The following is a 14,693-nucleotide window of genomic DNA, read 5'->3' on the forward strand; positions in this document are numbered from 1 at the left end:
ATATCATCTTGACTATTCCTAGATATTAATGTAGTCTAAGAGCGTTTTACTTTAATTACACATCGACCAACAGTAAAAGAAATGGGTATACATGCATTTTGTGATTTCATTTTGTAGATATGTTTTAGTACTTATGTGTCGATCTGAAAGCAAACGCGTAATCGAGTAGAAAATCTTACCGAACAGACATCCCTGGTTTTCACATTAGACAAAACACTTTTTTTTTTAAAGTATAATTCAAATGAATGGTAGGTTTAGTATTTAGTCAAATGGATTGCTGATAAATATAACTTATAGTTGTTATGGTTCCCTTTTTATTACAAATTATTGCAACAATGGACATGCACTATCTCGGTTTTGGTGATTAACTACGATTTTCCCGATAGCCATGTTTGTTATACGCATGTGAATTCTTGACTAAATGTCTTGAGAATACAAGAAAGAAAACGAAACAACCTATGCATACAGATTCACCTCGAAATTAATACACTCATCGTTCAACTTGACATCAGTAATAATATTGTGTACGGCAGACTTGCGTTTAGTCTAAAAGACTCATTAAAGACGATGGAATAAAAAGGAGTCAAATGAAGTACAAAGTTCAATCGCATTGAAAACCACAATTTCAGAAATATATGTCACTAAGACAAGTGTGGAATATATAACATTAGCTGTATTCGGCTTAATATTTAGTAATGTTTGGTCCTCAATGCTATGATGTTAACATTTCTGTATCATTGAATTCAACAAACCATCTACGTATTTTATCATTCTGTAATAACAAGGAACTTCTAGTTATCTTGGTCATCAAACACTACAAATTGTATAACTGGTGTTAATGTTGCAACGTTGCAAAAATCTTTACATGTTGTTAAAGTATAAAATCGGATTTCATTTCAATTATTGTATTCCTCCAACTTTCTTTCAATCTAAATTTTTGAAAAAAGGTTGCACTCAACAAATAGTACGGTGACCGAGTTAGGAAAAGTCGCTTATTTAAGGAGTTTAATTGTCATTCGGACTATACGGCTATAAATCACAGTATCGATAGTTGAAAGGTTAATCTAAACATTTTGACTTGTCGTCAAAAAATCGTACGGTGCAATTTTTGTAAAATGGGCTTTGAAATGCGTTAGTTAACTTGAACACAAAATCGACGTAGAAAAGTGTTGAGGTCTAAGTTGTAAAATAACATCCGTGATATGATTTCTGTTATTATATACAATGTTGTTACACCTTATTTTAACGATTTCAAATAAAGTTTAGCAAAATTAACCCGTTATTTAAGAGTTTATGAAAAGATTAACACTACGAACATTTTGCATTGAATAGAGTACGTTTCAATTTAATTTCATAATTTTTTTAACGCAAAATGTAGAATAATTCACATTTATATGATATCTAATACCTTTATTAATCCATAATATCAAATTCGTTTATATCAGAAACATTATTTCAGCAATTCAAGCCAGATATAAGTTTTAACGCTCATACGACGGAGCTAGTCGAAGATCATATATACAGCCTATTATAGATACATATAAGCAAAGGGAATGTGCTGTATCAACTACATTCAAATACTAGGATGTGTTCCTTGAAGCAGTAGACATTTGCTGTCAAATGTTAGAGTAGAACGAGTTGGAAATTTGTCACTTCCTTGAGATCGTCATCTCAAATGTAACCTCATGTTTTTGTAACCAACCGTACCAATTACTGAAGGTGTATGCAAGTTTACATACTTGATATGCTTCAACTTTTTGAGAATTTAATAGATGGCTACTTTGCTTTCAGACAGACTCCTGGACATTTCAACGATTCATGGAAAGACACGGCAACAGAAGGACCGTTCTAGAAGCCTAAATGGGATCAGGTGGCACTGTGGGCATAACAAATCAAAAGTCTGCGCTTGTTAAGTGGACCCTTTCTAGACATTTCTAAGAATCTCTAAGTCGTGTAACGCTGAAAAGTGCTGGAATTGCTGCAAATAATGCATTATCACAAGGGGAAATAAAGCTAAAAGCAATTAAAAGAGGTGAACATGTTATTGCATTGTGGACCATCTGCATGATCCACGACTGATCCCTTTGATGTGGAATCCCATCCTCCGTGTCTATTAACATCTCTTCAAGAATGCATGCTACACGAGATATTCGAGATTCTTTGCTCACAGCTGTATAGGAAGGCTTGAAAATGTCTAAAATTCTATCACTAGTGCTCTTTCTTTAGATACAGGCAAGGAGTCTTTATAGTCCAATGTCAAAGTCAAAACTAAAAACGTTTTACAATATGGCCAGAAAAACAAACATTAGATATAAATCGGAGGAAATACTTTTAGCTCAAATAAATCCATAACTTGTATTTAGACGTTCACTGATTTTGGCAAAATGTAGAGATGATGTTACCATAGAACATGTGCTGTCGCACCCTGTAGGTCCCATTCCAAATTCCTTTTTTCAAGATGACGGCACCATGAGAAAATCATGCAAGTCTGATTTGGCGAAGCAATTAGAATCTGAGTCTCTTGTGCACTTTCCATACCCTTCTTTGTACCATCACTTTCAACTTACATCAGAGATGGTATGGCATTGGTTCAATGTATTGATATTAAGAAAGGTAAAACATTCGGTGATCTTGCAGCTGACTATTAAAACATATGGTCTGATGGATATCTATAGCGCACACAGTAGCAGATGTTTTTGACCGCTACGACATGAACAACTCTATAACGTCTGCCGAAAGGGAACGCTGCACAAAGACTACAGCTACCACCAAAGTGTATAAGATTATTGAGGGGAGAAGTATTCCTGACTGCAAAACTTTGACAAATCCCTTATGATTCCATCTGATGTGAGCTTTGCATAGCCAAAACGTTTGTAAATTCCGAAATTGTCAAAGTTATTCATACCAACACTGTTAATGGCAGTAGTAACTTGCTTAGCACTCAAGAGGAGACCTAAGCTGATACTCAATGCCTTAAACTTTGACACGAAGTTTAGAGAAATGGGAAAAAGCGAAAGAACAAGCATACAGACCTCTGATACAAATGTGTTTGTTCTGTGTGTTCGTGTTCACTACTATAAATATATGACACATTCAAGCGATTTGTGGGTGCAGATGGGGAGCATTAGCAGAGATTTTCACCCATTCACTTACTATGTGACTGTTTTCCCCAACAATTTGTAAACTACTAACTGCTGTACATGCCCTACCGGATGCGACACAACTTTGTCTCTGTTTGGAGTAGGTAAACAAACTATCTACCAGACTTTGAAGGACACGCATGACTATTTCAGTGGTTTTTAGAGTTTCGATAATATTGCCAAAGAAAGCTCTATGATCAGAAAAATCTCTTTAAAACCATTTCATTATAATTATTATCCAATGCGCGTCAAGCTTGCCGCTAGTAAAGATGTAAGTTTAGTCAGATTACCTCTCTGTGAGGCGGCACTGGAACAGCATGTTTTACGTACAGCGTTTCAAACTAAAAACTTAGACCGCATAACACATTGCTAAACCCCCTATTAAGTCAATTTTACAATACGACTGGTGATAGTTAAATGATTCATTACACCCCGTGTATTGTAAAGGGCATCTGTCAGCAGAGTTCTTACAGGATCTTGTGTTTTCATTGAAAGGAAAATCTCCATGTAAAATAGTCATGTGTTTGTTCACAACAACACCCTACATGTCCGGAACTTTGCTCCTGGAAAGTTCAGAATTATGTAGACATTTCAAATGATGCCCTTGACAGGTGAACCAAAAGATACTTCTGGCATAATTATGTTGTGTGGATCTCTTTGATTGGATTTTTGATTGTAACTGTTTTCGAGGTATTGAGTGCTTTTTAGTATTAATGAATTACATGAATGAGTTTAGGCAAAATGCGCCTTCATGATAGTAGGCTTCAGTTAAAATAATAATAGTTATCCTTTATGTGCTGACGTTGAATGTCAACCAGCAAGATAACTTCTGTAACTTTAACAGAATATGTGTATAATAGATCAAGTGTTTGAAAAACGCCCATTTCAAGAATAAATCGATTTCCTAATCTTTTTTTTTTACATTTTCGAGGTAATTCATTGTTAATTGATTTGAAAAAAAATGTCTGTGTCTGAAATTTAAACTTAATTGTTGTATATATCTTCAAATTTTAAAAGTATGGAAGAAGAAAAAAAAATTCATTGTTAATTGATTTGAAAAAAATGTCTGTATCTGAAATTTAAACTTAATTGTTGTATATATCTTCAAATTTTTAAAGTATGGAAGAAGATAAAAGAAAAAAAGAATTTGATCTTTGACCTTATTTTATGTAAAACTGTCACCATATTTCTTTTTGACGACATCGATATTTCAAAAGTACTCAGTTTTCCGAATCCAATGATATATGATATAGCCATATAGTATGTTTGACGATTAAATCTAAAAAATGTTGGGTCTGGTCACCGTACTAAAAGTATATCGAGCTAATCTGCGTTCGACTGCAATGACTTAAAACAAGTTAATTGTATAAAATGACAGTAGAAAGTACATCTGTTACACAAAGAACGTCTCGTCCTTTTTCTAAAAAAGTTCATCGGAAGGTAACAAGACCTTGTTGATAAATATTCTGTATCAACTTCACAAATAATACATGATGGTCTTGATGTATAGATTATGCGTGTTTATCATCTTAACAACGTGTTATATTGTTCTTTCATTTGTCTTTGTTCTATTATTAATATATCTTTTACTGTTTGGATTGTTTTCTATCATATCCATTTGACGTGGCTCGGTACTTAACATCCCGTCAATGTGTTTGTATTATCTTTCATTTGTGCTGGTATGTTTTGTATATGCGACTTTTTGTGTTTCTTTGGTTCTTATAACGTGACTCTGTACTTTAAAAGATCCCGTCATAATGTTATTGTTCTATTATAAATAAGAAAATACGTTGAACGACAGACGACAAAATTAATGGTATTAACCATTTGTGGATTCTTAGAAATTCTAAAGAACTTCTGGGCAATTTTAAATCTCGGTCTATTTCTGAAATTAATTCGAACATACTTTTGATCTTTTTAACCCTGTATGCCAACATTTCCCATTTGAAATTATTAAATTGTTTTGTATAGACATTGAACGAAAACAATTCTTCCTATTTGACCTATAAATTTTCTGACGCCTCACACGCGAAGCAATGAATGTGTTTTTAATTTGAATGATGCTTTTGTGCTTTTTTTGTAAAATTGTTTTTTTTTAAATTGTAACACAGTGAATACTGCTGTACCTATATTTTGACTATTTTATTTATTATGTCTGTTTTATTCACGCATCTTAGTAAATATAACGGGATTTGATGAGACTGTCATACAAGTGAGAGGTTTAGCGACATAAAACCAGGTTCAACCCACTATTTTCTACATTTGAAAACACCTGTACCAAGTCAGGAATATGACAGTTGTTGTCCATTCGTTTTTGATGTGTTATGTCATTTGATTTTGTCATGTGATAAGAGACTTTCCGATTGAATTTTCCTCAGAGTTCAGTATTTTTGTGATTTTACTTTTTACTAGCATTTCTAAATACATAGACTGAAGTAGAAGAGTGAATTAATGATATGCAATACAAATTTTAACATTTTTACGCATGCGTCTGGATTCAAGCTTTATTTGCTTAAAAATCAGATATTAATTAGAGGAATGTTTTCATGTACCACATGCTTTATGGATTAAAGGATGGAGACAATTAAATGTTTGCGCAAATCAATTTCTAAATCAGTGTTTGGCATTAAATTTTGTTTGAGTTTACGCTTCCGTGCATTTTCATTTTAGTCAAGTTATGTAATATGTTACGGCGTGTTTGGAATGAATAGTGCTGTCTGCAATTGAAACATATATACGGTAAGTTAATACATGCACCATAAAAAGTATTTCTTTGGTTTGAATACTTTGATACAACAGGTTGAATTTATTTATATAATTATTTTTTTTAATTTACACATGAACATAATAATAAGTTATATACACTTTTATGTATAAAAGTTTTAAACAAGAAACAGAAGATATCTATACTATTAAACGAGAAGACCTCATTTTGTGTGTCGCTTCTCTTCTTTCCACAATAAATTAATCAACACGCTTCTGTGTCCTATAGGTACAGTACATAGTCGCATTTGTCATCCATTCATATGATTATTCAGATTGAGTGATTTTGGGAGAAAAACGAGAAAAAAATCATTCGGATATTGTCCCGTCGTTGGACGAAATTTTAAGTCAGATTAGACTTCCGGTTTACTTTTTTCTGTATACTCTGAACATACATATACTACGAATAAAGTGTATTTTAATTCTATGCTGTCATTTTCAAGTTTACTATCCACGACGGTCACAGAGTTTATTAAATGGAGAGGGTCTGTATACTATATCAATTGACCACCATGGATCAAATAGTAAACTTAGAATTGAAAGTAAATCATGACACTTTATTAATGATGATGTTCATAATATACAGATAAGCGCTAAAATTATTCATGTGAACTTTTGATACCTTTTCTGAAACTCTCCAGTCATTAAATCTTTTACAAAATTCATTGATTACATAAAAAAAAGATGTGGTATGATTAACATGTTGAGACGTCACAACTCTCCACAAGAGACCAAAATGACACAGAAATTAACAACTATAGGTCACCGTACGGTCTTCAACAACGAGCAAAGCCAATACTGAGCTTGAAAAGGCCCCGAAATGACGATGTAAATCAATTCAAACGAGAAAACTAGCGGCCTTATTTATGTACAAAAAATGAACGAAGACATAAACAAATGACAACCACTGAACTACAGGCTCCCGTTACTTAAATGTTTATAACATACTAAATGAATGTTCATATTGAAATTGAAAGAAAACCAAAAATTAGGAATTTTGGAAATGAAGGAGGAGGGATAAAATATACAATAACTGTGGTGTCTGTTGATTTTTTTGCTTTTTTGTCAGTAAAGGAGTCCTTGGGATCCAGCATTTCTCTGCTCTACTAAGTATTTTATCGTTATAAAATTATTTTTTTTTCTATTATTAAGTTTTCTTTTTAATAATGTTTTAGTAATATCACATTGGTTTGTTCCATTGATAATTTGCTTCTATAAATATAGAATTTTGTTAACAGAATTATCAAGTTTGTAATGTCATTTTTATCTTTTTTTTTTGGTTAGAATATCAAATAAAACCAAATCAATATTTAAAGTTAGTTCTATTTCTGTCTTCTAAAATATCCAGGAGTAAAGGTCTTCCCATGATTTTGATATATATGGACAAGTCCAGAATATATGTTCTATTGTTTCGACCCCTCCGCACCCACAACTACACTTATTTGTATCTTTTTTTTTAAAGAAAAGTTTATTTGTGCCTAAAATTCTATGTATTATTCTGTATTGAAACCACTGCAATTTTGAAATCTTGGTAACATAAAAGGGCAATACATGGATATTTTTCTAATTGTAATTTGTATTGAGAAATGATGACCATTTTTGTTCACATTTTGGTAAATTGATGCCATGAAAACTGGTGGCGTTATCAAAATAAATTTAACACTGTTGCATTAAAATTTATAATTCTTTATGCGGTAAAACTCTAATTGTAAGTTCATTTGGCACAACCTTTTGGAATGTTTGGTCCTCAATTCTCTTCAACTTTATATTTGTTTGGCTTTCTAACTTATTTGACCTGAGCGTTACTGTAACTTACTGATAAGTCTAATGTGGATGAAACGCAAGTCTGGCGTATCAAATTATAAGATTAATAATGATTTGAGTAATTGATTGCCTGAATCATACATCATCATATACATGTATATCGACTGCAGTTGTACTTGCCGGCACCATACATCAACATGACAATCAGTTCAGTTGTATCTGTCTGCATCATACGTCAACATAATAATCATATTGGGCTTCCTGAATCATACACGAACCTAAACGGCTATATCTGGCTAAATGATGCATCAAAAAGATACTCATCTTCGGCTGTATCTGGCTGAATCATGCATCAAAAAGATACTCATCTGCGGTTGTGCAGTGTCTACCCGCATCAAACATCAACATGATAACCAACTTTGGCGTATCTGCCTGCATCATACATAAACAAGAAAATCATCTTTGGCTTGTCTGCCTGCATTAAACATTAACATGATTATAATCTTTGATTGTATCTGTCTGGTTCCTACATTAACATGAAAATCATTGTTGATTGTATCTGCTTGCATCAAATATAAACATGACTTTCACTGTCTGCATACTACGTTGAGACGATGACATGTTAATCATTTACAATTGTATTCGGCTGCAATATACGTTGACATGGGAATCATCTAAGCTGAATATGTGCGCATCATACATGAATATGATGATCATATTCAGTTGTATCTGTCTGTATCATACATCTACAGGATAATTATGTTCAGCCGTATATGTGAAGATCATATATGGACACAAGCATCATATTTGTATTTTTACGTGTTTGTAATAAATAATGGCTGCATCTTACGTTTACATAGAAATCATGATTGTATCTATCTAGATCATACGATCTCGTGAAAACCATCTGCAGCTGTATCTGTCTGAATCAATCGTAAGCTGTATGAACATCTTTAACCGATCTGCCTGAATCAATCGTAAACTGTGTAAAAATGTTTGCATGCTCATACGCGGACTTCACTTATCATCCAGAGGAATCTGCAATTGTTAGGAAAATTAAAATGAGGAATATTGTGAAAGGGATGTATATAGATATGTGATATATATGTTAAATTTTTCTTTTGCGTTGAGTTCTTTTGTTACTAGTACCTAATCTGGAATCGCACTCAGACTCATTTTAAACTTACTTTTTATGTGCGCATTATTTTGTGTTTGTTTATTCTACATGTGCTAGAAGTATACAGGAGGGTTAAGATCTCACAAATCATGTCTAACCAACTGCATTTTTGCGGCTCTCCCAATTCACTTTTGTTTGGGGTACAGCTGAAGACCTCCAGCGGGTTTGTTATTTTCTTGCTTTTTTGAACACCCATTGGTTGCTTTTGGGCTCTTTAGTCGGATAGACGTATTTTTGACACATTCCTCATTTGCATTCTCAATTTTAAATATGTTGTTAGTTACAATACAGTTTACCTAATTTATAATCACCCCTTTCGTGATGGCGGTGTTAGTGTTTCTGTGGTAACGAAGTAAAACAGTTACAGCTCAAATTAAAGAATATCAGGAAGTAAGCCATTAAAATCCATATAAATGGATTAAGATAAATTATTTTAGTTGGGCAGTATAAAACTTTACAAATGCCAAGTATTTCTGCATTTGAAACAAAGACAAATTCTGCAATTGCTTTTTTAAAACAAATTTAACAAAGACTAATAAGGGAAAATCAATGGCGGTATTACACCTAATAGCTGTGTAACATATTACTTTTCGTTCATTATTTCATTATTTTGTTCATAATATAGGCTAGATTTGTTCTAATTGAAGATTGAAATAGAGTATATGTACAAGGATATGTTATTGTGAAATGTTCAGTCATCTGGAAAGGTCAGAATTGGAAAATTAAAATAAAACAAGAAATTTAAGGTAAAAAGTGCTTTTAAGGGTATACGATACAGTAGAGATCCCTCGTTGATTTTTTCCTAAAATTTTGATAGTAGGTCAATTTTAATGTGTACTTTCCAAATATGAAAAGAAAAAAGTACCTTCATGACTTACTTTTTGAGATAATTTGGTTCGAAATTTGCATATTTGGAAGAAAATTCCCGAAAATTCATAAATAATGACTTTTAAAGAAAGTAACAATACTTTTGAACAAAAAGTCATAACTTAACCGGGTTTTTTGTAAAACGTTCCCTTGATCCATGGCAGCTACATGCTGGAACAAGTTTAAGGTTAAACCAAATTATCATTTTCCGGATTTAGATTGATATATGCGAAATGAAGAAATTGACCATATTTTTGCGTCTTTTCGGAAGTGCAGAAAAAAATTGATCGTTGATTTTTTCTTGAAATTTTGGGGGAGTGTTCTTGAAACAGTACTTGATTGATTGCAAAAGAAAAAAATATGGGTCCATGTGCTTGTTTTTTCAATAAAAGCCATATACCTTAAATTTTTACGACGTCTGTCAGTATAGCGCTAAATTACGTTATATAAAGTTTTAATCGCACCAACGTCGTGTAATCATTCCCGCCGTACACGACTACGCTGTCAAGTATATGAAGGTGTTTTCCAAAGCGTTGATACTTATCATAAAAATTCATAAGATGGTTATTCATAAAATCGCTAAACATTTGTGCTAAACATGAGGCTAAACATTTACGAAACGGAATTTGGACAGGAACCTTTTCATAATAAAAAAAAAGGATATAAAAAAGGATCCCAGCAGATTACTTTGTCAGATGTACGGCAAAATAGAAAAATCTTATAGAAGTATACAGGTGCAGCTCCGTACGACATTAGTTTTAAATTGCTTCATGTACCGAAAGAGGATAGCCAACATTATTGCACAGGCCCTAACATGGTAAAATGTGAACCAACTATAAATTAAGTGAGGTGATACCATTAATTAACAACCGTATAACCTTCAACAATGACAAAACCTGTCAGCTTTAAAAGGCCCCGACGTACTTGGATTTTTTTTCTTTTTACATTAAAAAAATAATCATCTTTCAAATTTAGATTATAAGGAGTACTTCTTGTTCTATAGTTTGAGCTGTTTTGTGCAATTTCATGTCATAATTGCCTCAGTCGACTGAAAATGAAGTTGTAGTATAACATTTTATAGGAAGTACAGCAGCTAGTATATTAGAGAATAATATTCAAGGATGTCTTTATCGATAGATAAGTTGCATTACCTTTCATACGGCGTAACTGTGTGAATATAGCGTACTTGTATGTCTAGAAGTAGAGCTATATTGAAAACACTTTATTTGTTCTTCTGTCCGATGGTCTAACTATAATTGTGTTACTTTTCTCGGAAACAACGCTACTGCATGACTTCATAATTGCTCATCAGCTTGACAGCGACGAGTTTTAACGTGTGTACACTTTCTGATCTGTCTGTCTGTCTGCAATTAGTGTACATTTGTCGATACTTCAATTTATATCTCTCAATACATTGAAGTACAAAAGGGAGATGCTTATACAAATAAGAAGACGTGGTATGATTACCAATGAGGCAAATCTCAACCAGAGATCAAATGACAAAGACGTAAACGACTATAGGACATCGGATGGCCTTCAACAATGTTTAAGACCCATACCGCATAGTCAGCTATGAAAAGACCCTATATGACAAATGTAAAACAACTCAAACGGGAAACTTACGGCCTGAGTTAAGTACAAAACAATGAACGAAATACAAATATGATATACAATAACAAACGACACCATGAATTGCAAGCCCCTTTAACAGCATGTGAACGGACGTTTTCTTGTTTTGTTCTATAACATCCAGATTGATATACACAAAAAATAAACCAATTAAACAAACTAACGTGTGACAATTCTGCATCTATTGGCAATATTTTGCTTAAATTCAAAACAAAAACGACACCAATGTAATTTTTTTAAATCTTTTTAACGGACTTTTATTGACACCTTTTCTACATACACATATACACATATGATATTTTTAAGAAATCAATTAAACTCTGCAATTTTTTTTTAATGTACCAAGGCAAGTCCAGACCAGGATGATAGACTTCTTTATTTATAATTTTATTTACGAATAGGGGTGTTGTACGACCTTGTCCACCATGAGGGTCTCGAATATGCAGTCGGTTTTGTTATTTTATTGATTGTCTGTTAAATTCGGCCGTACAATAACAATTCACCATTCAATTTGCAGTCTACCCAATGCTATACAAGAAGAAAAAAATAAAGACACAAACTATTTTGATTCTGATTATCTTTCAATTCAAGATAGTATTATTGACTTCATTATCAATGAATGAAAATATATGTTCTCGTCATGAAAAATATTGCACAGCTGTACCGTACGCCGTAGTAATGACTTTTGTGTATGGATTTCAAATCTTCCAACACTAGACCTGATTTGGCCACCCTACGGGTTCATACGTTTTCTCATTTTTTAGTTTCATTAAAATAACATGTTGATATCATAAATGTTCAATTAAATATTCGCCGCTGGACATTAAGCAGATATTAATAGATATAGGAAGATGTGGTATGAGTGGCAATGAGACAACTCTCAATCCAGGTAACAATTTATAAAAGTAAACCATTATAGGTCAAGGTACGGCCTTCAACACGGATCCTTGGCTCACACCAAACAGCAAGCTATAAAGGGCCCTAAAAATTACTAGTGTAGAACCATTCAAACGGGAAAACCAACGGTCCAATCTATATAAAATCTATACTCATAATTAGCTATTGCAGCTTTTGTCATGTTTGTGCTGATGTCAAAAATAGCAGGTTCTTTTGTTCCGTAATGTGTCTTATTTGTTAAAATGTTATTCAGCATGTTACAGTTTAAGCAACGAATAGTAGGAAAGCTCCGAAAACCTTGCAATTTTTCTTTCTCTTAGTACGTTGAGCAGATTCTGTTTGGCCGTACAGTTTTGGCAGTTATTCAGTGCTTTTGCCAGACTAAAAGGCTCCACAATTTTTCTTCCGTCTTTCCATGTTATACTGTCAGAACTCTCTTCTGTGTCTTTTACCTTTTCTTTTCAATTCGTCATGCAAAGTTGTATTTGATTTATTTTTGTTCATCTCCAGTATTTCCTTTGATCTCACTGCTCTTCGGCGGATTTCGCCGTCTTTTAGAAACAACATGGCCGCTTTTTTAGCAGGTACTTTTTTGAAATTCGCGAACCTGATTATGACGTCAGTGAATATTTCGCGAAAATATGACTTCATTTAAAGCGACGAAATGTTAACGTTCTTATTAGAAACATCGCGAAATTATGTACAACGTTCTGGTTACCAACGTCGCGAAAACAACACGAAAAGTTTTGAAAACATTATTATCTGCCCTTGCTACTGTAGCGTATTCCCTTAATTTAACCTCTGCTATATAATAAGCAGCAATCAATCTTTGTTAAAACATTGACTTCTAATCGTGTACATCTAGACCGTTGAATGCTTATTGCTCATTATCTAAATCCAAAGAAGGAAAACAATCTTTTTCTTTTGTTTGCAACGACATGATAATGTGGGAATAAAAAAAATAACGGACAAGACGTGAGTGTTTCTGTGTTAACGAAGTAAAACATAATTGTTACAGTTCAAATTAAAGAATACCAGGGAGAAAGCCATAGAAATCCATATAAATTGACAAAGATAATTCATTTTAGTTGTATTAAGGTTTTTTTGCATTTGTAATTAAATGAATATTGAACCGCCATATTTTTTTTTATCTTTTGTTAACTTGATATAATGAATGACTAATATATGTTTCCATAATATATTGCACATTGTAATCACTAATTATTTTTTACGGTACGTAGTGGCTATTAAAGAATATAAACCAAAAAAGAAAAGATAATCATCAATAAATCATATCCTAAATATTGGCGTTTAATTGTTGTCTTATTGACCAACATACCACACCTCCAATTTCAAGTTGAAAACATTTAAATGTACATCATACACTCATATAAGCGTATATAGCAAAAGTCATTAAAAATTAATAGGCACAAAAGGAAAAAAACAGAATTGCAATTTTCTTATTCGTAGTCATCTCAAATTCAAAGTTCGACTTCGTAAATATGCTGCGACTCCAGACATGGCAAACCCCGAATAACTTAACTTAGAACAAGGACTATATTAATATTCTGAGATGTTTTATCAATAACTAAGCCAGGTCATTATTTGTTTACCGATAATACAGTGTTCACTGCATGTTGTAACACAAGTTAACAATTTATGATCATCTCTTGGGTTGTTTTTGAAAGACCACTTTTTAGAGGAACTTAGCTGTGCATTGACAAGAGTAGGTTAAATACCATACAATACATTGTTTTGCGAAAGAAAACAGGTTTGTCAGTGATTATACGAATATTAGGTATTGGCGTCGAAATACCTTTTAATTGGATAACGAAAAATTCAGACGCCTTTTGTTTTGTAAATCTGATTTCAAGTCCAACTAATTAACTTTTTTTTGTGTTATTTGTTTGTTGTCTAGTGAACGTGTTTTTATTCGTTTATCAATTTACCAAAGGATATGGAACTGACAAAAATATTCGTCAATCTAAGCATAGTTTTCTTTGACTGTCTATGCCGTTAAAATACTAAATCCCTGGGATGTGTTTTAGATGATTTTAGTCTCAGGTGCATGATTTTTATTATTAATTCTGTTTGGCTTTTAAATATCTGTCAGTAAGTGCAAGTACTCTCAAATCGTAGGTTCTTGTTAGTTAGACCACTTGATACTTGTAATGCTTTTTTGTTATCTAATGATTATTAATTCAGGGTTAGTTCTGGTCTGTACACCAGCTTTGATAAGTGTTTGGTATAACAATACATTTTAACTTCTCGTATATATACTATAAACATCAAAACAATTTATTTTTAAAAATATTTTTTTCTCCATTTGAACTGTATTACACTAGTCATTTTTTTGGCCCTTTATAGCTTGCTGTTCGTTGTGAGACAAGACTCTGTGTTGAAGGCAGTACTTTGACCTATAATGGTTTACTTTTATAAATTGTGACTTGGATGGA

General features: G+C 32.7%; 1 protein-coding gene across 1 annotated transcript in view; it reads left to right on the plus strand.

Annotated features, from left to right (window-relative positions):
• Positions 1-5,800: 5,800 nt before the first annotated feature.
• LOC139521709 (uncharacterized) overlaps positions 5,801-14,693 on the plus strand; it is a 29,015-nt gene continuing 20,122 nt past the window's right edge. Inside the window, exon 1 of the mRNA XM_071315261.1 lies at positions 5,801-5,879. The gene's annotated coding sequence lies outside the window, so the exon portion shown is untranslated. The remainder of the gene's footprint in view (positions 5,880-14,693) is intronic.

The sequence above is a fragment of the Mytilus edulis genome, chromosome 4, assembly GCF_963676685.1.
Source record: "Mytilus edulis chromosome 4, xbMytEdul2.2, whole genome shotgun sequence".
Lineage (NCBI taxonomy): Eukaryota > Metazoa > Mollusca > Bivalvia > Mytilida > Mytilidae > Mytilus > Mytilus edulis.